This window comes from Uloborus diversus, chromosome 3, assembly GCF_026930045.1.
Source record: "Uloborus diversus isolate 005 chromosome 3, Udiv.v.3.1, whole genome shotgun sequence".
NCBI classification, from domain to species: domain Eukaryota; kingdom Metazoa; phylum Arthropoda; class Arachnida; order Araneae; family Uloboridae; genus Uloborus; species Uloborus diversus.
The window spans coordinates 161409273-161433388 of NC_072733.1; the positions used below are offsets into that span (position 1 = coordinate 161409273).

General features: G+C 31.1%; 1 protein-coding gene across 2 annotated transcripts in view; it reads right to left on the bottom strand.

Annotated features, from left to right (window-relative positions):
- LOC129219233 (CRISP/Allergen/PR-1-like) overlaps window positions 1–16218 on the bottom strand; it is a 55597-nt gene extending 39379 nt beyond the window's left edge. Inside the window, exon 1 of one of the 2 annotated variants that reach the window (XM_054853556.1) lies at window positions 16075–16218. The gene's annotated coding sequence lies outside the window, so the exon portion shown is untranslated. Of the gene's footprint in view, window positions 1–3129; window positions 3294–16074 lie in introns of those variants that run through there. The other variant, XM_054853555.1, reaches the window with a different exon arrangement.
- Window positions 16219–24116: the final 7898 nt, after the last annotated feature.

Consider the following 24116-nt stretch of genomic DNA (forward strand, 5'->3'; position numbering starts at 1 on the left):
TAAGTGAGCAGAGAAGAAGAAGCAAACTATCAATGAGAGAAAAAAAATCCCCCCCCCCTCCAAAAAAAATTTTCTTTTATTAATAAGCTAAAAAACGAAGTAAGAACTATTTCTATGCAATATTTTACAAATGGACCAAATTATAACCTATAGGGTATGGTGGGGTAAAGTGGTCATAAAATCGTAGGTTTTCAACTTATGTGAATAATAGATGCAATAAATTCTTTAAAGATTTAAACTTTTTTTGTTTTTATTTTACATTGCATTATTAAAGAACACAGTACATTGAGTTTTAGGAAAATAAATATTGATTTAAGTAGTTTTATAACACTTTCTTTTCCCTTTGTATTTATGACCACTTTACCCCACGGGGTGGGGGAAAGTGGTCATAGTATGGGGTAAAGTGGTCATAGTTAAAAATAGATGCAAAACCATCATAAACAACCCTAATATTTGTATATTTCGGTTATTTTTATAGTTACAAGTATATGCACAAACATATTTGTGTATACACGAGTAAATACGTGTCGTGTAAACATTAGTAAACACGTTCATATATGAAAAGATACATGTATGCATCAGATACATGCATGCACGTGCCTACTCAAGTATATACGTGTATACACGAGTATATAAGCATGTATACAAGATTACCACCTATACGAGTGTATACGTGTCTACACGAGTATATACGTGTCACGCGTACGTGCGGGTATATACTTGAATATCATATGCGTGTATGTACTTGTATCTCGAGTACATACGTGCATACCTGAGTATATACGTGTGCAATAGACGTATACACGCATATATAAGTGTACATACACACATATACGGGTATACACGAGTTAATTCGTGGATACATCCAGTGCGTGTTTGTACGTGTCTACTCACATATATATATATTGTGAAGCACGAGTATATACGTATGTACGTGTAAACATGATTATATACCTGTATAGACGTATATACGTACATTTCCGTGTATACACCAGTACATGAATGTATACACGTGTATATAAGCTTATATACATGTGTACCTGCAGAATGAGCAAAAGTTCTTGAGCAAAAATCTAAGGAGTGTGAAAGGAGAGGATAAGAAGCAAAGAATTATAAGCAGGCCGCAAATTTCATCAATCGCTTTAAAACTTTCTTCAGACCTAAAATGTTGTGTTAAACTTTCTTTGTGTAATATATAAATTTGTGACCTGTTTTGCATCCATCAGTTTATGGCTCTGCGTGCATGTAGTGCGTCAGCATTGTGTTTGTGACCATATGTTCTTATGGTTCCTGCTTCTTATCCTCCCCTCTAACACATTTTAATAATTTGCTCAAAAGTTTCAACTCACCCTGTTTACTTGTATATCATATGCTTGTGTGTTAGTGTCTACTCGAGCACGTACGCGTATATTCGTGTCTACCTGAGTATATAAGTGTTTATACATACACGAGTATAAGCGAGTATATACGTTTATAGTCGAATGTATACCTGTTTAGATTAAAATTACTTGCAGATAGATACTCATATACGTATTTATTAGTGCATTTATGTGAATACGTCTATATACGTCCCTACACTAGCGTATACATATGCATATACTCGTAAATTTAACCCCGTTTACTGTAAAAACAATACATATTAAGTGAAATTACTATTTAATTTATATCTATCTTATACTTAACGATTAATTGGCATTAAAAGAACAATATTTGTTAAGCCTAATATTATGACCACTTTACCCCATCTTACTTAAATTGTTCTAAAAAATAATCTAAAAGAGAGTCAGCTAACTGCTAATAAGTAAGTGTTCTTGAGACATGTAGGAAGCTTCCTAGGCAGTCAATCTGTTCATAATTCCAACAAACAAAATTTCTTAAGGAAGTTAAAAGAGGTGTTTAGATTTAAAAACTTTTCATATTCACTCAAAATATTTTCTTTCACCAAATAAAATTTTGCCAGTTGTTAAATTTTGTATTCAAAATATAGTTTCTAACTGCCCTACTCTATAACAAAATTTTCACATTCATTCGAACATTTATTTCCAAGCTATAGCCATTTATTTCACGAATGACCACTTTACCCCATTGACCACTTTCCCCCACCAGACCCTACTAATGAAAAATTATTTTTTTCCAAAACATCAATTAAAATTTTAAACGTTGGCAAAAAAGTATATTAAAATTTTTTTAAAATATTCCGGAAGATTTTTTCTTTTACTTTTTTTCATTAATCATTTATATTAAAAACAAAATCATGTGTTGCTTTCTCGTGCGCTGAACTCACTTCATTTTGGTTGAGTTAACCTATATCTATAACTTTCGTAAAAGTTAAGTCTTGTTTTTATTTTTCTATTTCTTGAATCCGAAAATTGAGAACTAATTCAGAACCTGCACTATTTTTTCTTTTTTACAATACTAGAATTAATTTTTAGTGTTGCTTTTTTTTGTCAGTTAAAAGGTTCAAATTTCTTTTGGCGTCGTGAGAGTTAAAAATTCTTGAATTGTTAAGAAAAAAAAATAAAATTATCCCCCTTAAAATTATTAAACCCTTAAAATATAAAAAGAAATATTTAAAAAAAAATTACACATTTTTCATCAAGAGCGGATTCATATTTGCCTTGAATTTCCAAGTAGGCTTTAATGTTCAGTTTTTTGAACTGTTCAAACTTTAAAAAAACTAGTTCATATCAAAACTTTAAATACGGGAATTAGATGCCTTACTCAATATCGTTTAGGAAAAAAATCATTTGCTCGTCATTCCTTCTAAAGTTTTAAGGGGCCGCTGACTGACCGAGGGATACATTTCTCCATCTGAAAATCGTACTTTTAATTTTTTATTTTCAATACCTATTTAGTTATTTAATTTGTTTTTGACTATCTCTTTTTTGTCTCCTATATTCTTACGCTACATTAAGCCTTCTTTTTTTACACATTTTTCTTTTTTCTTTTTCATTTTCTTTTAAATAACTTTTGTGCGAATGTAAGCTATTAGGAATGCCTTGTAAAATAAAAAAATAAAGTTAAGATTCAGTTACATATTTGAAAATTAATTCTGATATTTGCTTCAACTTGAAAGCAATCTTCAGCATACAGTCTCTAAGACCTAAACTAAAGATGAACTGTACTTACTTTTGCAGTCGGGAGCGATCAGTGGAAAGAGCCAAACTTTGTGGCATACATATATATCCACTATTTAAGCCAAGCGACTCGATCACACGTTTGAAAAATGATCTGTTGATGCGCTCACTTTTTATTTCTTCAGCCGTCCGTTGCACGAGCATTGAATCACCGTTGTAAAAGAATGAACAATCACGCTATTGCAAATTTGAGATCGAGCTCAGCATTTGTTATGCGAGACTTTATTAGTCTTTAAGAGTCGTTTCAGAATGAATTTCCTTATCGCTCACCTGCTCATCGTTGTTGAATCATAAAACAAAATGTTTCATAGCCCACTTATTGCATTATATATTTGATAATTTTTCTCTGATGCATTCGTTAAGTATGAGAATATGAAGACCTTGTCTCTAATGACGTAACCCAAGATTGAAAACTTTTTTTTTTTTCTTCTCTCCTGAGCAAGACGTTATCTAATTGGTTTTAAATAACAAACAACCAATGTTAAAAAAAAAAAAAAGCTAAGAAAACTGCACGCATTGTTTATATCCGTGTAGTTGGTTAAACAACCTTTCTGTTGGAATTTCGCCAACTGATGAGCTATTAGTTGAAGGTTAAAAGGTACGCAGCGAATTACTTTTGAAAATCATTAAATGACAAACATTAAAGAAAAAACACACATTTCTGACGCTTTATTATATCTCTAGATTATATTAAATAATGAAACGTCCGCGGCTGAGAAACTGAAAGTACCTCATATAGCCTTTCAAAAAAGAAAAATGAAATGTGTGTTTGAAGTTTTAAAATAAAGAAAAGAAAAACATCACAGACAGTGATTTCAATATTGTCTATTTTTTTAAAGGATTCCAACACGTTTGCTTCAGATATGTACAAAAAATAATAACTGTGCAATAAGAAATGTGCACAATTGTAATATTAAATTAGTCATAGCAATTATAATATTAATTTTTGTTACCGTGAAAGACCGAAATCGGAGAATGTCAATTTTCACTGGTGATTCGCCAAAACCGTTCGATCGTCGCCGATATCTTTCGTATGTGAATGTTGCTTTTTAATCACAGGCTAATGTCGACCTGTAGGAGAAAAAGGGGCACATGTGAACAGACAGGGGTGGGGGGGATTGCTGCGCAGGTTGCGCCATCAACATGGGGGGGGATTTTTTTATTTATTTATTTAATTTATTTATTGATTTTTTTAAATGTAAATTATTTATTTTAATTTATTCTGTTTATATTTTATTTCATTTAGTTATTTAGTTTGTGTGTGTACGTGTGTATGTCATCGGCGTAGAACAAAACTTTTCTAATAAAATAGTAATAACTATTATTATTATTATTATTAAAAATTAATAAATAAATGTATAAAAAAATATTTTTAAAAAGTAAATAAAATATGAAAAAAGAGACCTGAAAAATAAAAAATACCGAAGGGAAAAAGGATTGAGAAATGTGGGGGTTGGGATTTGCGCCATCGAACTTGGGGGGGGGGGGATGGGCACCCCTGCTGAAAAGGTTGCACTTGTGAGCATTGTATGTTTTACTTAGATAACTTCAAGCAGAAAAATCTTGAAAAATTCCAGTAACGGCGCTACCAGTCCTATACCTCTTGGCAAAACTTGATTTTATGTTTCTCTGGTGGAAACTTGCTTTGTTCGAATAGATGTTGTATGTAATTTTATTACTGTATTTTACTCTTGAAAACATATTTTAAACTAACTATTAAGCTAAATTTAATTATTGCAAACGAATTTTACGAACATTTAAGTAAATTTCTATAATATTAAAAATATATATACAATTAATTAAGATTTCTCTTTTTCTGCAAGTTTGTTCTACGGTAGATGATGGAGCATTTGTGAACCCAATATCTAGAGCCACATGTGAACACAGTTCCCATACCCTCTCTTTTAGTAATACTGTTACATATTATACGTGTTAAAAAAATATAAATATTTATAATTGTTACTTTTATATTATCAGATTGTAACTTTGTTAGTTATTAATGCTATAATTAAATATTTAATTTTTTATTTTTATTTTTTTTACTTTTGAATCCCTTTGTTACTAAAAAGTAGATTTACAGTTAAGTATTACATAAAATTTTTCGGAAATAAAAAGATGCAAAATGTTTTCATTTAATTAAAAACTGAAGTTAAGACGCATTTTAAAATACATTATCATACTCTATATGGAGCTTAAGACCACTATTTAATTGCAATAATCTTTAAATAATAAAAATTTTCTTTGTACTATGTAGTCTTATAAGTTTTTTCGTGTGTATTAAGTGCTAAAAGAATTAAAAACAATTATTGCAATCAGATATCTGCAGATTGCGCTACGCGCTTGAATGATATTAAAAATGAACAAATTCAATTTCAGGCGAAGTATTTTTTTTCCCCTCCCTTTCTTGTTTTTTAGTGCTAAATGCACTAAAACATTGCGAAAGATTAATGAGGCAAAAACAATTTTTTAGGGGAATTGAAATATATTGCAGTATTTAGAGGTTATCTTACAATCGCACAGAACTTTCTTTCTTTACAAATACGACCCTTTTTCAGATAATTTCTGTGAATTTTGAAAGTAACAGTTTAATTTTTTCAATGCATCACGTTTTTATAGTTAAAGTATGGGTCAGACAAGTAGTGAATCATATATTATTTCTTAAAGAAGTTCTTTTACAGATTTATATTCATGTTAACTTCGTTTAAAATCCCGAAGCATCTACGATAATTTGTTTAAAATTTACGAAAACTGAAAAGATTGTATTTTTCATTAGTTGTTATGGATTTGGGAATCGAAAGATGATCCGTTAGAAAAAGAAAAAATAATTATTTATATTAGTATATGGTAGCATTCGTTTCAATTTGTATGCCCTATATTATTGAAACAAAAAGCATTGAAGCAAAAGTTGAAAAAATCGCAAGGAAACAAATCCCACAACTCGTTGCGGAATCGTCAGATATTATCCGATTTCGATATAAAGAAAATGTTGCTTTTTAATTCTTCCCTAATCGCAACATTTTCGTCCAATAACATTTAAAAACCATTGACGCAGAAGTGAGAAAAAATCACCAAGAAAAAGTGAAATATTATATTTTTTCGAATTTTCAGGCTTGTTGCGCGATTGGAATATATATAATAGTCCTCCCCATTCGCACCTTTCTGCGCTGTAGCGACTCGATTTCTTTTTTTTTTTTCTTTTAATTCTTTGCGTGACCCTATTGACCACTTTTGGTGCAACCAAATTCTCGGGGAGTATCTTTAGAGTCTTACAGAAAAAAAAGTTTACTGTGTCGCAATCTTTATTGTTCACTACATTATAGAGAACTAAACTTGCTTTATCTTGTTTAAGCAAGCACTGTTCTTTCTGCTGTCATAAATAAACAACGCTTTTACATCAAAATGTTATCACTTTTAAAAAATGATACAGACCACTAACAATAAGACGATAATATATTTTCATCCTGAACATCCACTGACGCATGTCCTGCTTTATACCTTTTATTATTATTCTCATTACTCTTTTTAGTTTTGCTAAGCCTAAAAGAACGTTTCTAAAAAGCCCAATTTAAGAGTTTCCTTTTGAAACTTTAACATTTCCAAAATGTGTCAGAACACCACCACTAAAAATTATTCATCACCCAAATTATATCATTTAGGTTACTTGGCGGAAGACTATGCCAAGTTAGGAAACCTGTATTGATTTATCATAAAAAGATTTCTTTCTCAGTAATTTAATTAAAGGGAAGATGCATATTTCAGCATTTCCCTCTTGCATCTATATTTTATTACCAGCCCAGTAATAATTCATCAACGTATACTGCCGTATGCAGGTAAACCGAAGTATCTGCAGAAATGAATTTTTGAGATATTTAAAGATATTTTTGTGGATTCTATACTAATAATAGGAAAATGTTGGAATTAGACTTTTTTCGCACCTTTTTTCCAGCGGAAACCAAATAAGCGAGCTTGAACAATAAAGATAACGTACAATAGATGACAAAAATGCAAAAAAAATAAATAAATAAATAAATAAATAAATAAATATAAATATATAAATGAAAAATTCGCAGTTACTGCCCTTTACCTGCTCACGGCAGTATAGTACTACTGCTTGTACAATCTTTTTATCTCTCTTTCTCAAAAAATCACCCTTTTTCTCCCTCCTCTATTTCTTTCTCGCTCTCTCTTTCTCTTTATCTTTTCAGAAATTAGAAGGCGTTGGAACGAATATAAGCTTCAAAATTATAAAACTCTTTTACAATCACACAATATTTTTATGAACTTTTTTTTTTCTTTTTCTTGAATTTAAAAATGTTTTATTGCTATTTTTTAACTTTAATGTACAAAGCAAGCAGTATTTCTTAAAATATTTGTACGACTTATTTGACAGCTATAAATTAATCAATGCATTGTATGTAGTCTTTATCTAAAGAAAATCAATAAATCTTAAATATCGGCTAATTTTAAACTAATGTTACAAATTTTTCTTTCCTTGGTTTTGCTTCATTATGTTTGTAAATTGAATTTTCAGTTATTTTTTCAAAACTTGTTTTTAGATTAAGTTTACAGAACTTTAATTATACTTGATGTGGGAGTTCTAGCAGGTCAATTTGTTTAATCCTCTATACAGCACTGGATACACTATATGTTTTAACGCTTTATACAGCACGGGATGTAGAAGCAGTGAGAAGCAAAAGGGAGTTCGAAAATTAAAAAATTTAGAGATAATCAGTACAGGTTGCAGGAGAACCTCTGCTTTGTTTCAGGGCAAGAGATGGTAAGGCGCTGCTTAATGTGATCACTTTGGGACAAATACAATTTGATAACAATAACCGATTGATAACAATAACCGAAAAGAATCAAGGAGACATAAAATAATATTTTTTTTTTTTTCAATTAAGGTGCATTTATTTTGGCAACCTCAAATTAAAATCACAATGACTCAACTGAACGCAGTTTTAAATTATAAATTATTAAATTAACAGAATGGAAATATCTGAATTATAAAAATTTAAACCTAAATTATGCAATTTTTAATCACATAGTAATAGGTGTAGTAAAATATGACCGTTTTCTCTGACATTCGTAAACCAGTTTCAGAGCACATTCAGTTTTTCTATCTTTTCCAGCATGGTTTTGCTTGTTGTTTAAATTTTAATTTAACTTCGCTTTGTTTTCAATCTCGACATAGTTCTTTAATAGTTGACAAAGTAATGGCAACAATTTAGGTCCTACATCAATGCCTGCAACATGTCCAACGACTGAATTTTTTAGGTGCAAAAGAAAGTTTTCTTAGGGGGAGTCTGTGGTCACTGGGTCGAACTTTCTATAGCTTCATTCTTAGAAAAATTTTGAATTGCTATTGAAAACCACAAAATGCTACACAGAAAGTTAGTCTTGTCAGGGTTTGCCTATGTATTTCTGTTAATTGAGGAACAAAAACGGGAAAAAAATTAAAAGTTTATGGAAAAGTGATAACAATAAACGAAGACGCTGATTACAATATCCGACTTTTTTAACTTGTGTTAACATACAATTGTTCCGGGACTTCTTGATTCTGATAACATCAAATGAATGATAACATTAACCGTGATCACATTAAGCGGCGCCTACTGTACTTGTAACTCCGATGTGTGCTGCTATACAGCATGATTTAGAAAACAAATCAATGAAAGCCTACCTAGGATCTGAATTTTAAACGCATTTTTCTTGAAACTGAAAAAAATTCACTTACATCCCTTTGCTTCTCACTGCCTTATGTTCCTATGTTCCTATGGTCTTATGTTCTATATTAATTTCATAAATTATCGCATAAAAATAATATATAAATAATACTAGAAAATCACCTCTCAAGACATCACGGGTGAAAATTGCTTCTTCATTTGAGCGGAGCAATTGCATGTTTAGTGATATTTTGATAGTTGAAATTTTAACCCTAACTCCTGTGGATTAACACTAAACTCCAGTAAATAGCCTTCATTGTGTTCCACTTTTTCGTTTCTTCATTCCCCTGAAATGACACAGCCTTACCAGTAAAACAGTGAAGTAACTGGATCCAGTTCAGCCTTATCATTATAAAGACTTTCCCTGCATTTTAAACATGACCAAAACATATTATCAAATCATCATGCTGTGGCGCGAGTTTACTCGGAGCGTTACTCGATCGTTGTGTAATATATATATATGAAAATTTTCCCATGCTATTGAGACATCAGAATATTAACATCATCAACATTTTTATTATTGCTTAAAAAATGCTCAAGTTTTGATAACTTCTCAAATGAAATGCAACTGCATTTATACAGTTATGCTTCCACTTTTATTAAAGATCATTTTTTAAAGATTTGATGTGAGTAACGTAAGTAGTAGTTATTCAAATATTTCTTTTTAAGTAAAAAATTTATAAAGTTTTGGAAAATAGTTGTAGCTTTGCATCTCTTATAGGTAATAAAGACACGAATGGTCTCTTAATGTACCCAAAATCAACTAATTCAATTTTCATAAAACATGACATATTATTCGCGTTGCCGTTTCGTGGTTTATGAGGGAAAAGTATGTACTCTACCACAAAGATTCTAGCCTAGAAAAGATATAATGTTATGACAAAACTTTATCAGTTGAAATTGCTTTTTTAATATTCAGTAAATGAGTTCAGAAGAAGAAACTTTCCCTATAGAGATTTATGTTAACAGCAGCTGTTAACATAAATCTCTATAGGGAAAGTTTACGAATTTTTACGATAACTTAAAAAGTTTTTGGCGTATGGTAATAAATAAGGTATTAAATTGTTCCGAATTAAATTATGCATAACATATATTTTTTTCCAGAAAATCGAAAATTCTGAAGGTTAAAGGTCCTTAGACCTTTTAATTGCATCCCTTAACTAGCTACTAAATTATTAATATGTCCTAATGATTCTTGTATCGGGTACCTGTTTCAACCAGAAAGATCTAAAATAAAAAAATAACTCAAGAAAAAATAGAATTTTTGGCAGTAACACTTTACGTAGTGTCAATAGTAAATGCAGCATTACTTTCTTTTTCTCTGACACTGATATTAAATTAATTTTTTCGCTTACAAAACTTTGCAACTAAAAATATTTTTGACAATTTGAAGTGTTATGAAATAAGTAAATGTACAATACACTTCCACATTATTTTATTATCAAATAACTATTTTCTTATTATCGTATTTAAAAATTTAAAAACAATGTTTTAGTTTTCAATTAAGTTAATAAGAAAATAGGTCTTTGATAAAAACTACTTTAATTTTGAAGATTTTAGCCTATCCAAAAAAAAACAACACATGCTTTTTATACTTTACATTTTTATATTAATTTTCTGTCTTTTAAGAGCATGTGGCTGAAAATTTGTGAACACTTACAAGTAAATATACATTGCTGTACTCTTAAAAGGGATTGTAATACTATGTGTATATTTCATGTACTACGTATGTGGGTATGAATATATGGGTATGAATGTGTATGCAGACTTACAGTTTTTAAGTGTTCCGGAAAAATGCCCTTGTATCTCTATTTCAATTTTTGCAAAACAGTCTCCGCAATATCAAAGAATAAATCCTTCCTGTCGTATTATGTATTTATATAACGAGCGATAAAAGTGAAAAGCTATGATGGGTTTTGGTTAAACTTTTTTATTTACCTCGAATTTTTTTCTGATTTTCAAAATGATAATATTTATTTTAGAAAAAAAAGTCTAATGTATCATACAACCCTTAACTCTACCTCCTGTAAACAACGCTTTTATATCATCATATTACAGCACTTTATTTCTCTGTTATTTCAGATAAATTTTTGAACTAGAGTCAAGTGGTAGGCTGTATCAATATTGACTCACTAGTTACAAAAACGTTTAGCAATTCACAAGGTAGAACATTTCATGTTTGGCTGAACACCGTCATAGCATTCCTTTCTGGTATTTTCTATCCATAAAGAATTATTGTATTTCGGCTGTTGGTTGAGCAAAAATCATAACTTTTAGAACTATTTGACATTTATGAGAAATTAATGTTAGGACAAAGAATGACAAACGCAAAATGCTTCTCGGTCACTGTACCGTTAAATCAATAAAAATCACTAGAGAATAATTTATGTTTTCTGCTGTAATTATTTAGTGAAAGTAGAACGTATGTACGGGTGTGTAAAAATTGCATGCACACACTTATACATTTACAAAAACAAATGCACATACACGTGCAAAAATTGCCTACACGTATTTCAAGATTATAAGGTAGCTCTTTTTAAATGCAAAATAAATGAGCTTATGATAAAAATATATGCGAAAAAAATTTCACCAATTTTTTACAATGAAAAAGGGGTTTTAGTAACCCCGAAATGTTTGTTTGTTTTTATAGAAATTTGTGCATTATGTACGTTGTTTCATAATTTTTCACATTTACACCCAAAAAAGGGCATTTTTCAAGGGTACCACACAGAGCCGCACACAAGGGAGGGGTCCAGGTCCAGGGGGTTCGGACCCCTCCCATAGGTTTTGCTTTATTCCCCCCGATTGATTACGATTCTATGTATTTTGTACGTAAAATAATATCAAACAAAGGCAAAAATAATTTCAGTTTTAATCAGTGAAAAAATAAAATCCTCATGTTAAAAGATTTTCACTTTTCCTATAACGAATTGTTTATAACAAGCAGTATATTGATTATAAATGAATACACTGTAATAACCATGTTTTTAGTTTTGTAATTACAGATTACTTTAAATGAGATTCTATGAACTTCTATAATCATATGGTGATACTGAAACGATGAATTTGCTTTGCTGAATCCATTTTTTAATTATGAAAAAAATAATACGTATATTATTTTCTTTGTGGTATAATTCATTTAAGTATATGTCATTAAATAATGCTAATTATTTATTCAATAGCTTATTTTTTACTGTTTTTCGTTCTCGGGAATCGATAAATTCATATCAATATGTCTGACGGCGTATTCGGGTATGATATGAGAATGAGGCTTCCGATCTTGGATTCTCCTCTTTCAAAATTCCTGTGTGCGCCACTGGTACCACACAAAGATAATTATTTATTTACAGTGAAGCCTGTGTAAGTTGACCACTTGCGGTGCACTACTTTAGTGGTCAACTTAAACAGGTAATCAACTTACAAATTTTTATTTATATGATAAGGGCTAATTCCGCGCCTGAAAAAGCGGTCAACTTAGACAGGTGGTCAACTTACAAGGGTGATCAACTTCACAGGTTTTACTGTACTACTAAAAAATCGCCCGTCAAGGTATGACAGGTGAAAATTGCTTCTACATTTGAACGAAGCAATTGCCTGTTTGATATTTTGATAATTGAAATTTCAACCCTAACTCCCGTAGATTAACCCCTAAACTCTAGTAGATAGTGTTCATTGTTGACCACTTTTTCGTTTCTTCATCATCCTAAAGTAACAGTATTACCAGTAAAACAGTTAAGTTACTGGATCCAATGCAGCCTTGTCAAAATAAAGCGTTTTCCTGGATGGCAAACATTGCCAAAAAAAAATATAATCATATTATCATGCCGTGGCACGAGTTTCATTGTCGGTGAAGTCAGGAGCGTTACTCGATCAGTGAATTCGCTAATATATATATATATATATATATATATATATATATATATATATATATATATATATATATATATATATATATATATATATATATATATATGTATATATATATATATATATATATGTATGTATATATATATATATATATATATATATATATATATATATATATATATATATATATATATATATATATATATATATATATATATATATATATATATATATATATATATATATATATATATGTATGTATGTATGTATGTATGTATGAGGAAAATGAGAAAATTCAGTAATAAAATAACATCTCATATGACATTTTGGAATATTTACACGTTATTCTGGCAATTTACTGCCATACTTATTTAATTGTTTTACTTAAATCGTATTGATTAAACTTTTAAATGTAATTCTACCTTATTTCATTACACACGTTTTATACTAAAACATTTTTTGTGAATTTCTTAAAAATGTTAGTGAATTTTGAAGGTGATTAAATTGAAAAACTAACTTAAATTAAGCACAAATTCTCAAAAAAATACAGCATACAGCTATTTCAAGGCTTCAAACAAATTCTAAATGAATGAATTTTGTTGGTGTGACTGAGACACATTATGTATCTCTCATATAATGACTTCAAAAAGCAACAGCACAAAACGGTTGCAAATTATAATCTCTTATATGTCTTTTCGATTCACATTATACATTGTTAAGGGTACAATCAATAATCATATGATTTTGCACTCTAATTAAGCATGTTCGAAGAAACATATTTAAACTATTTCTACTATTTCTAACTTTTTTTGGAGCAAGCAAGATTGCTTATTTATTTCACTTTGCAAAGGATTGCCATTATTTTATTCACTTTGAAATAGGTGGACAGAGAAAGACATGATTCAGTCTTTAATGACACAAGTGGATCTTTTTGTCAGTAAAATAGGTGGACAGAGAAATAGGTGAAATAGGTGGACAGAGAAAGTCATGATTAATCTTTAATGACACAAGTGGATCTTTTTGTTAGTACGATTGCGTGTCACTTGCTTTAAGTCCTCAGATACGGAAACTACGGTAATTATGAACTATTATTCTTTAAATTATATCTATCTTAACTTATATAATCTCTTTTAAAAATATTAACGAATTGATTAAAATTTGTTTTTCATTTTCGTTTTCTCTGATTTGAAATTCATACTTTTGTAACGATACAGTTTTTTTAACGGTAGTTTTTTTTTTTTTTAATTTATTTAATATTATACTTGCGCACAGATTTTTACAGATTATAGAGGATCTGCAAGGAAAGCATAGAGTGCCAATGAAATATAAAACCAGCGCGTTTTACATTTTCTCTCTTTCTACCTTTTTTTAAGCACTTGATTAACGTATTATCTATTCTTCATGTTTTATTTAAATATTCGATGCGTATATCGTACCTGTGGAAACTGTTTCCATAAAAATTGCTGGCCAATTTTAAGTTGCGTTTAATTGAAATTTAATTTTTCAAGAATAATTTCAAAACTACACTGAATTTGAACGAGTACAGAGTTGAAGCGAAAAAACAGGGAAAATATAAATGAAAATAAATGTTCAAGTAAAAATTGTAGCTAAAATTTATTTTAATAAATTCAGTTGAATTCGTGTTTTTTTTTTTTTTTTACCTTTTTTTAATTCTAATTTTTTCATTTAATTTAAGAGAAATGTTATGTATAACTGAATGATTAAAAGTAAAGTTCCAATAGTAACAAAACTATTTAGTAAATAATGCCTTGACTGGCTAAATAGAGCAAGAGGGTAAACCGGTTAAAATGATGCAGAAAAAAACGTAATTGAGACTAGCCTATGATGCATCGTTTACTCATAAATCGGTGAGAGCAAAGTAATAGCTGAAAACGTATAATTAGTTACTGCAGTAGGCAGGTAAATGGCAGTATCTGCAAAAATGAGTTTTCGAGATATTTGAAGAAACGCGTTTTGGATTCAATACTAACAGTAAGGAAACGTTGGAATGAGACCATTGTTTTGCGCTTTTTTCCAACGGAAACCAACCAAACAAAAAAGCGTATGCAATAAAGCTAACGTACAAGAGATGACAAAAATGCACAAAAATGAAAAATGTGCAGTTACTCCCCTTTACTTGCATTTTTCTCATATTTTGCTGATTTGCGACTCTACCGCGGAAGAAAAGTCTTGAAAAAAAAATTTATACGGGCATTAGATTAATTTTTCAATTGAATTAATCTATCAAATTTTATTTTGCTACTCGTCTGTTTATCTGGATATTTATTGAAAAGTACAGTTGTTCGAATATTGTGCTATATTCTGCACATTTTTGCATAATTTTTCTTAACAATTTTTTCATACAAAAAAAAATAATCAACTGATAATTTTTAAAAATCGGATCAGTAAATTCTTTTTACTAATTTATATACCAAATCAATAAGTTCTAATCATTTTTTGTATCTGTTTCTCCACAAAAAAAAAGAAAAAAAAAGTAATTCGAAAACATTTTATGCAGTTGTTCTCTAAGAAAAGAGATTCTGGACATTTTCAAAAAATATTAACTAATAATAACAGTGTAGTTGCAATTAGAATGTTTGAAATTTACGTTACCTTACTATTTAGATTTGAAGTGACTGACAAGTTTCATTGTTATACAAGTACATTTGTATATTCAATGAGAGACATTTTAGAGCAAAATATAAAACAAAAATTAAATTATTGCATACACACAATATGAAAGTGAACTTCTTGCATTGATGCATAAATGTCGTTCAAAAATACTAAAAGGGTATTTATCATAAATTTATATCAATAAGTAATTAAGAAATGCAAGAACAATTGAGGCAGTAAGAAGCAAAGGTATGTAAGAGGACATTTTCAAGCTTTGAGTAAAACTGCGGTCCTAGGTAGGCTTTCTTTGATTTTGTTTTTCTAAGTCATGCTGAATAGCAGCACCTACCAGGGCTACTAGTACTATCTCTTACCCCGAAACAGAGAAAAGGTTCATCTTCCATTTGTACTAGTTATCTCCAAATTTTTAATTTTGGCACTAACATCCCTTTGCTTCTTACTGCCTCAATTAAAAAGGAATTATAATTCATAATTCATGAGATTATTAATAAATGACTGCGTGGTTTTCATTGGACATTGTTATTCTTGGTTGTCACAGATGATTTTTTTTTTTTTTTTTTTTGGGTTTAATTCATGAATTAAAATATTACTACTATCATTATTTTACTACCATTTAGTCCTGTCAAATGTAATCTATTTTATCAGTCTGAATTCACTTTCAAACCATGCTACTTATAGTGATTTGCAAGAAACATAAGAATTCAACCGCTTACCTGGTGTATTCAATGAGGAGAAATAATTTTCCACTAGCACGAATCAGTCCGAAATGAAAGATGTCAATTGAAACAAATGAAGTTTTGAATCCATGAAGCATGAACTTGGAAGATCTATCTTTTCTTATAAAAACTTGCTTCAATGCTTATTTCAAAGAAAATGATAGATGGTTTTACGCGTTAAAAAACTTTTCGGCCTCAAGGTTAATTGTAAACATTAAGTGAGTATGCTGGTTTTCAAAAAAAAACCATTCTTGATTTTTCGCATCGAGACCTTGAAATATTTCCCTTTCTTTGTTTTCAGTTATTTATGCGGCAGGTGGCTTGTGATGGATAGGATAAGGTTTGGTGCTAATAGAGTTGTTTGAAATGTGATATATCCTATTATCTACTTGATGAGATCCATATCATTCAAATAAGACAATAGTTAAGTTGCGATGTTTTTCAATTTAACTTGAAATGCTACTTAAGAGAATTGCATCGATGTTGTTTATAGAGCAAATATTTTTATTTTGAACTAATAGTTTACAAATACAAATTCAGGAATCTCTTTTCAACACCTGGAGATTTTATTGTCAGCTTTCTGACATCTAACAACAATATGCTTGATAGTTTTGTTCTTTCATTTAATGCTGTTAACAGCAAGGTTATGGCGTTAAGTGGTTGTAAACAAGGAAGTTTCTTCTGTAATTGAATAACTCTAAGAAACTGCGCAGGAAATAGTATTGTAGTGTTGCTTTTTGATTCATTAAATTGAGTATTGCGTATTTCCGTTTGTCAAATGAGAGTGGGTACAAATTCGCTCCTTATATAACCATTTGTAGCTGCACTATAAAAAAAAACAAAAAAGTAATTTAAGGGTATCATGTTTTATATTACAACATTTATAGCTATCCTCGTTTGGTGGAAACACAAAATATTTTATTTTATCCTCTGTAAGAAGTTTAAATATTAAAATTAATATACTTGTGAACGCAATTATTCCTTCAAAACAAACCTTTAAGCAAAAGTATTTTTTCATCATTGTTTATGCTCAATATTTCTTAGAAATTTCTCAACAGAAATTCCACCTTCTTTATGTGAAAAGAAAAAAAAATAATATTATCTTATACAGATCTTGGGATACTATACAAGTTCTTAGATAAAGCACGTAATGTACTCCTCGCAAACATAACAACCGGGAAAAGTTTCTCATCAGTCTAAAACACAGACAAAGTTTGCCTATCCGCGTAACTAACTCGAAACAACCGCTCCAAAAAATAGACGTCTCTAAATAAAGTTATAAGCCACTCTGATTTTTTTATGCATTGCTCACATAAAAAGCTTTTAAAATAAAATTTGAACTAAGAACACACGTTATATGTCCCATGGTTCTTCAAGGGTTAATCCAAATCCAAATACAAATACAGGGTGTCTATAAAAGAACTCCGGGGTTTTAAGACAAAATATTTTAATAAAGTAAAAAACGTACATACATGTTTTATACATGATTAGAAAGCTTACATTTTCAAGATTTTTTAACAACTTAGTAAAGTTCAATGTGAGCTCCGTTAGTGGCACGGCACACGTCGAAACGGTATTCTACCTCTTCCCATGTCCTGGCGAGCATGTCTGGGGGAACGGACGCCACGCAATTCACTATTCGTTCCCTGAGATGGCGAACATTTCGAATTTTCTCTGCATACACAAGATTCTTGATATGCCCCCAGAAGAAAAAGTCCAACGGAGTCATATCAGGGCTCCTTGGTGGCCATGGAATAGGTCCTTCCCTTCCAATCCACCTGTTTCCCAAACGAGCGTCCAGTGACTCACGCACACGCAAACTGAAGTGTGGCGGCGCCCCATCTTGTTGGAAGTAAACTAAACCTTTCTCCGCCTCAATGTCATCCAACTGAGGATAAACATACTCCTCTAACATGTCACAATAGACATCACCATTGATATTCCTTTCGGAAAAAATGAAGGGACCTATGACTCTGTCATGCATAAAAGCACACCAAACATTCACTTTGGGCGTATCACGTTCGTACTCAATAAACTCATGGGGCGGCTCTGAACCCCAAATTCTGCAATTATGCCTGTTTACAGTTCCGTTCACATGAAAAGTAGCTTCATCACTAAAAACCACACTTTTTAAAAAATCATTATCTTCATCAATTTTATCCAGCATGGAAACAGAAAAGTTGAATCTCTTAACCTTGTCTGCCGGTTTCATATGGTGTAAAAGTTGAATCTTGTAGGCAGTTAAACGAAGTCTTTTATGAATGACCTTATGGACTGTTGATCTTGGTAACCCCAACTCCAGACAGCGTCTTGTTACCGATTTATTAGGGCTTCGAGTGCATGAAGCTCGTATTCTATCCACATTCTCTTGAGACACACGCGGCCTACCCGGCGACTTTTGCTTCAAAACACTTCCTGTTTCCTTGAACGCACTTAACCACTGACGAATTGTTTTGTCTGTAGGCGGGTCAACACCATAGCTACGTCGAAAGTTTCTTTGTACAGTAACAACAGAATTAGTTTCTATGAGCCAAATAACACATTGAGCCTTTTGTTGAGGCGTCGCCATAGCGCGGCAGTCCAGACGACACTGACTGCCTGCCGCAGCCGCTACGTCATTTCAAGGTCAACGCTCCGCAGCGCTGCCAACTGTTGAGAGAAACATTCCCAATTGGTATGAGTAAAACTCTTTGAGCTGCTTGTTTCAAAGGAATTGATCAAATTTCGCTATCTTTTATAGTTTAAAAAATATTAATTTTTTTAACCCCGGAGTTCTTTTATAGACACCCTGTATAAGTGTGATAACCAGCAACAAGGAAGTTCCTTCTGTAATTGACTCGCAAGAAACTGCGCAGGAAATCGTATTGTAGTGTTGCTTTTTGATTCATCAAATTTTAATTCTGGGCCCAGCTAGGGAGGTCCTAGTCAGTTTATTACTCCCCAATGAAGATCAGTGGCCCTTTAAAGCTATCTACCCCCTTTGCGCATTACTACTTCTTCCGGTAACCGTTCCAAGTGCCTGCAACCCTACCCAAGTAGTAATTTTTCCTCATTTCCTGATTAGCTTAAGCCAATGACCTCTTGTCCTGCTTTCTGTGCAAAAATGCAACCTTTTAACATCGTTCATTTTGATAAATTTAATCAACTAAATCATGTCCCCTCTGAATCTCCTTTGCTCCAGGCTATACGTATTAACCCCTTTTAGTCTGGTATCAAAATCTAAATATGAAAACTCGTATGTACAAGCTCATCAAACTTCATTATTGTTAAGGTTGATACACCTATTAGAGAACGTTTAAGAAAAGATTTTGTTAAATACAAGTTCATTCTAAAGGATTTCCTCTAAATGATTTGACATTGATAAAGAAATTTATTAATAATTGCTTAAATCACGGAAATTATTATGCGACATAATTGCATTGTAAATTGAAAAAAAAAAATGGTATCGAATGCATGTTTGCGTGACATGAACACTTAGAATCATCAATTCAGCGGCTTAAAAATGGGAATTTGTAAATGATATAAGTATAACATAAAAATGAAATTAGTTTTTTCTCGTTATGTAAATGTGCAACGTTGGCTTGGTAACGAATTCTAACGGAAAAATATTTCCCTCTAGTGACTCTCAAACAAACTAAACAGAAAACTCGAGCGTATTTTTTGACAACAAAGAGTAATAAGCTCTATTAATATTAGTTTAACGATTATTGAGTCTCTTTCTTACTCTAGAAAGCACATCGCGTTAACTCAAGAAATCGTACTTCAAAATAAAGTTATGTTATCGACCAAACGTACCAAAATGAATTTAGTTTTTAGTTTACGAATAGATTGTACAGAAATTTGTTTGACCTCATTTTTTTTATTCTTCGCAAACTAATGCTTAGAATCTGAAAATGAATGTGGAATAAAGACTGCTAATTTTTCTAGATAAACGTTTTTCTTTCGAAATGTAAATCTTCAAATGCATAGTCAGACATATATACAGGAAATAATTGCCTGATATTATATGCATTTATCAGTACATTTTTTATATATTTTGAAAATGTTAATAATAAAGCGTTTTCGATTAAATTAGTTTTTTTTTTTTTGAATACATGTTTTCAAACAGCTTACTTACAGGTGTAAATGGTTTTTGGGGTCTATGAGCGGTTAGAGCAGCAGAATTCTTAACTTAACCAAACATTTCGCAGTCATACACTCAGTAAATAAAACACTGATTTAGTAAGTTTCCGCACACAATTACCAGAAATCAGAAATTAGTATAATGCAAAGCATATTATTTTGCAAAAAATGAATTCTTTCATTTCTTCGAGAGAAAAAGTTATTTTTTATATTCAGCAAGTACCGCTGTAAATTTTAAAAGCTGTAACTGCATTTTATTATATAGTTCATCGGCTTCCTTTATCATTGTTAGAAAATAAATAATATTTTGTTCAAGAGGCATTCAAATGGATTTCTTCTTAAGAAGTGTTACATGAAAGAGGTATTGGTTTGTTTATGCTGAGGCAATAACTTCTTTTTTTATTAAATATTATTACCTTCAAACACACACACACAACAGGAATGATTGTAAAATGCTTTAATTGAACGTTTAAAGTGTTTTTAAACTTATAATATGTGATAAAATATTTTTTTCCTCTGAATTCATTCGGTTATAAAATTTTAAGGTAATTTAAATTAAATGTGTCTTAAAATGTAGTCGTTTTAAATTAAGTTTTAAAGGTAAATATAAAACTAGACGCATAATGTTGACCAATTAAATTCTGCTAGAGCAGCAGGTCATTAGCAGCAGAAATTTAGAAATTACCTAGGATCTTGTCAGTGCTTCACATTATTTCTTTTATGTATAAGGGATACCAAGAACAGTTCATAGAAGGTTAAGTTGATACGAGGGCTTTAATTTTCGATTACTTAAATACCCAGAGCTGAGAGTCTAATAAAAAATAAACGATTTTCACTGACTTGACCTAAGTTAGTGGGAGAGCCCGTCTTTTTTTTTTTTTTTTTTGAAAGTTATTTGTATAAAAATTGTTTTTTTGAGCAATCACGATTACTTATTGTTCTCATTTGACTGTTTTTGGCGTCTTTTGATTTTTCCCACCGCCACCCTCCGCACCATCACCGTCGACGGGCTCCTCACGATGCTGCTCCTATAGCGAAAGCCGTCTCCAGGTTGCATCCATGTCCTACACACACACACACGCGCATACATACACAACTACACACATACACGCACACACACACATACACATACACTCATACACAAACACATACACACATACAAACACATACACACGCGCATACATACAGACACCCACACATACACACACAACTACCCACCCATTCATGCCTGCAAACAGACACAAACACATATGCCTACACACACATAGGGGAAAACCTGCTAAAGTGGATACCCCGGGCAAAGCGAATTTTGCCTATAACTCCCAAATAATTAGTTGGCCGGCAGCCGCGTTGTCATAGCAACGGTCGTCTGTCGCCACTCCGTGTGCGGCAAACATGTCGAGACGAGTTCGCGTCACGCTACGCCATTGACCGAACAAAGTATGTTTTTTTGGAAAACAGAATTAGTTTACAGAGGTTAGTGTTTCATTTATAACTTTAATACTGTTTGTGACATGTTCCTTGTTATGAGTAGGATTTGATGTACGATTATGTAGCTTTCAACTCTCCGTAGACGACGAGTGTAGATGCTCTGGTTTTTTTAGTAATTTTTAGTAACCTCAAAAATGTACATGAAGGGCAAAGCGGATCGGGCAAAGTGAATACCATATTCACTTTGCCCAGTCATGACAAGTTACTTCATCCGAACCTGGAAGTCCTTCAATATTAAGATCTCAAGACAATGCTACCACTGAAGACTCTTCTTATACTCCCATGGGATCTGAAACAACAGAATAAATCCAAGGTAATGATGTTCCCGCCGCTTCACCAAAACCTGGATGTTTTACGAACTACTACAGTCTTTCAGTTTTACTACCTATTCCTCAGCCTGTTAAACCAATAACAACACGTAGGCAAAAACTACAGAGATCTACACTCCAGACAAGTACTCCAGTAAAGGACAATCAGAGACAAAAATTTGAAAAATCAAAAAAGACTGTCATGAAGTAACTAGATGATGTTTCGACTAAAGCTTCTCAGAAGACTATTAAAAAGACGAAGTATCAAAAAGACTAATCAAAAATCTCTGCTACAAAACATAGGACTGCATAAGAGAATGATAAGAAGAAGGAAGTAAAGAAATTTGATGATGTAACGTACATTTTCTGTGATGAAATGTTCATTGAAGAAGATGATAAACCAATGGAAAACAGGATACAATGTCGTATTTGTATTCAGTGGTGTCATAAAGAGTGTTCAGCATTCGAAAATGGTAATGATTTTGTTTAAATAACTGCAATGATTAGTATTGTAGAAGAAAAATGTTTTTTTTTAATATGCTCCTAAATTTTGTATGTTGACTTTTTTTAAAAAATTTCTTTGCTTGTTACAATAATTACTGCAATAACTAGTATTGTAGAAAAATGCTTTTTAATACAAGCCTTTAATTTTCAATGCTTACTTTATTCTTAAGTTCAGTTTCTTTGTTTGTAATAGCAACAATAATTAGCACTGCGGCAAAGAAAATGTTTTTAAATATGTTCCTTTTAATTTGAACGTTTATTTTATTTTTAATTTTAATTTCTTTGTTTGCAATTACTACAATAATCAGCAATGTAGCAAAAAATGTTTTTTGGATATGTTCCTTTAATTTTCGATGGTTATTTTATTTTTAATATTTAATTTCATGACAAATAATGTTGCTGTTCGCTTTGCCCTAGTAACGAATCCACTTTACCCGGGGTGTTGGGCAAAGTGGATATTCTTGCCATTTTTGAAAACTGGCTTTATATCTAATAGTGTAATTAATATTGAGGACGACTGTTATTGCATTACGCAAGTTCATTAAATGAAGACTGATTATAAACATTTGTTTCAATTTCTAAAGTTATAACTAAACGACAATAATCAAGAAAAGCTTAAGTTATTCACGTTACCCGGGTTTCCCCTACCCCCCCCCCACACACACATTCATACACACAACTACCCACACACTTATGCCAGCACACAGACACAAACACACATCATGCCCACATACACATAATCCCTACATACAAACACATACCCCCACACACAAACACACACGCCTACATACACACACTCGTGATTGCGAAAAACATAATTTGAATTCAAGATGTCAAAATTTAAATTATTTATTTATTTATTTATTTATTTTTTGGTGTACAAGAGTAAATTTTTGTATTTTTCTTTTCACTGTCGTACAAGGTGTTTAAGTGATTATATCATATTAAACAAGATACTTCTGCGTTCCTTGAATAGGAAACCAAATCATGCCTAATAGATAGGTATAATTAGGCTTAGACATATTTAGGTTGATTATAGTTGATACAGCGCGCAAAAAAAAGGAAAAGAAAAAAGACTTTTTTTTTTTTCTGTGAAAAAATATTTTAAAAATTTATTGAAATAATTATTGAGAGAAACATAGTAATAGACATGGATAAAACATAAAATTTCATTTTTTTACGTAGGGTTGGTTGTGGTAAGTGGAACCCCTTTTGAGAATAGTTTGTTTTTGAAACCTTACACAAAAGTTTTGAAACAAAAAAAATTTAACTTAATGTCTTATTGTATCCTTGACATTATTAATAAAAACAAAAGTTCATCCTTATTTTGTAGAATAATGCTTTAAATATTCTTAACGATTATACTTAAAAAAAATCTGATGGGTGTCCCACTTACCCCATAGTAAGGGGTATGTGGGTCACCCCCCTTTCATTTAAATTTAAATGAAGCATATCTAAAAAAGGGGTAAGGGGGTCTGACATGATAAAGAATGCAAATTTTTAGTGTGAATTATTTTTTTGTAAATGGATCCATTTATGAGATATTTACTGTCTTTTAAATCTGTATCACGGAAAATTTTAAAACGAAAAATAAAACAATTTCATTTGTGAAAT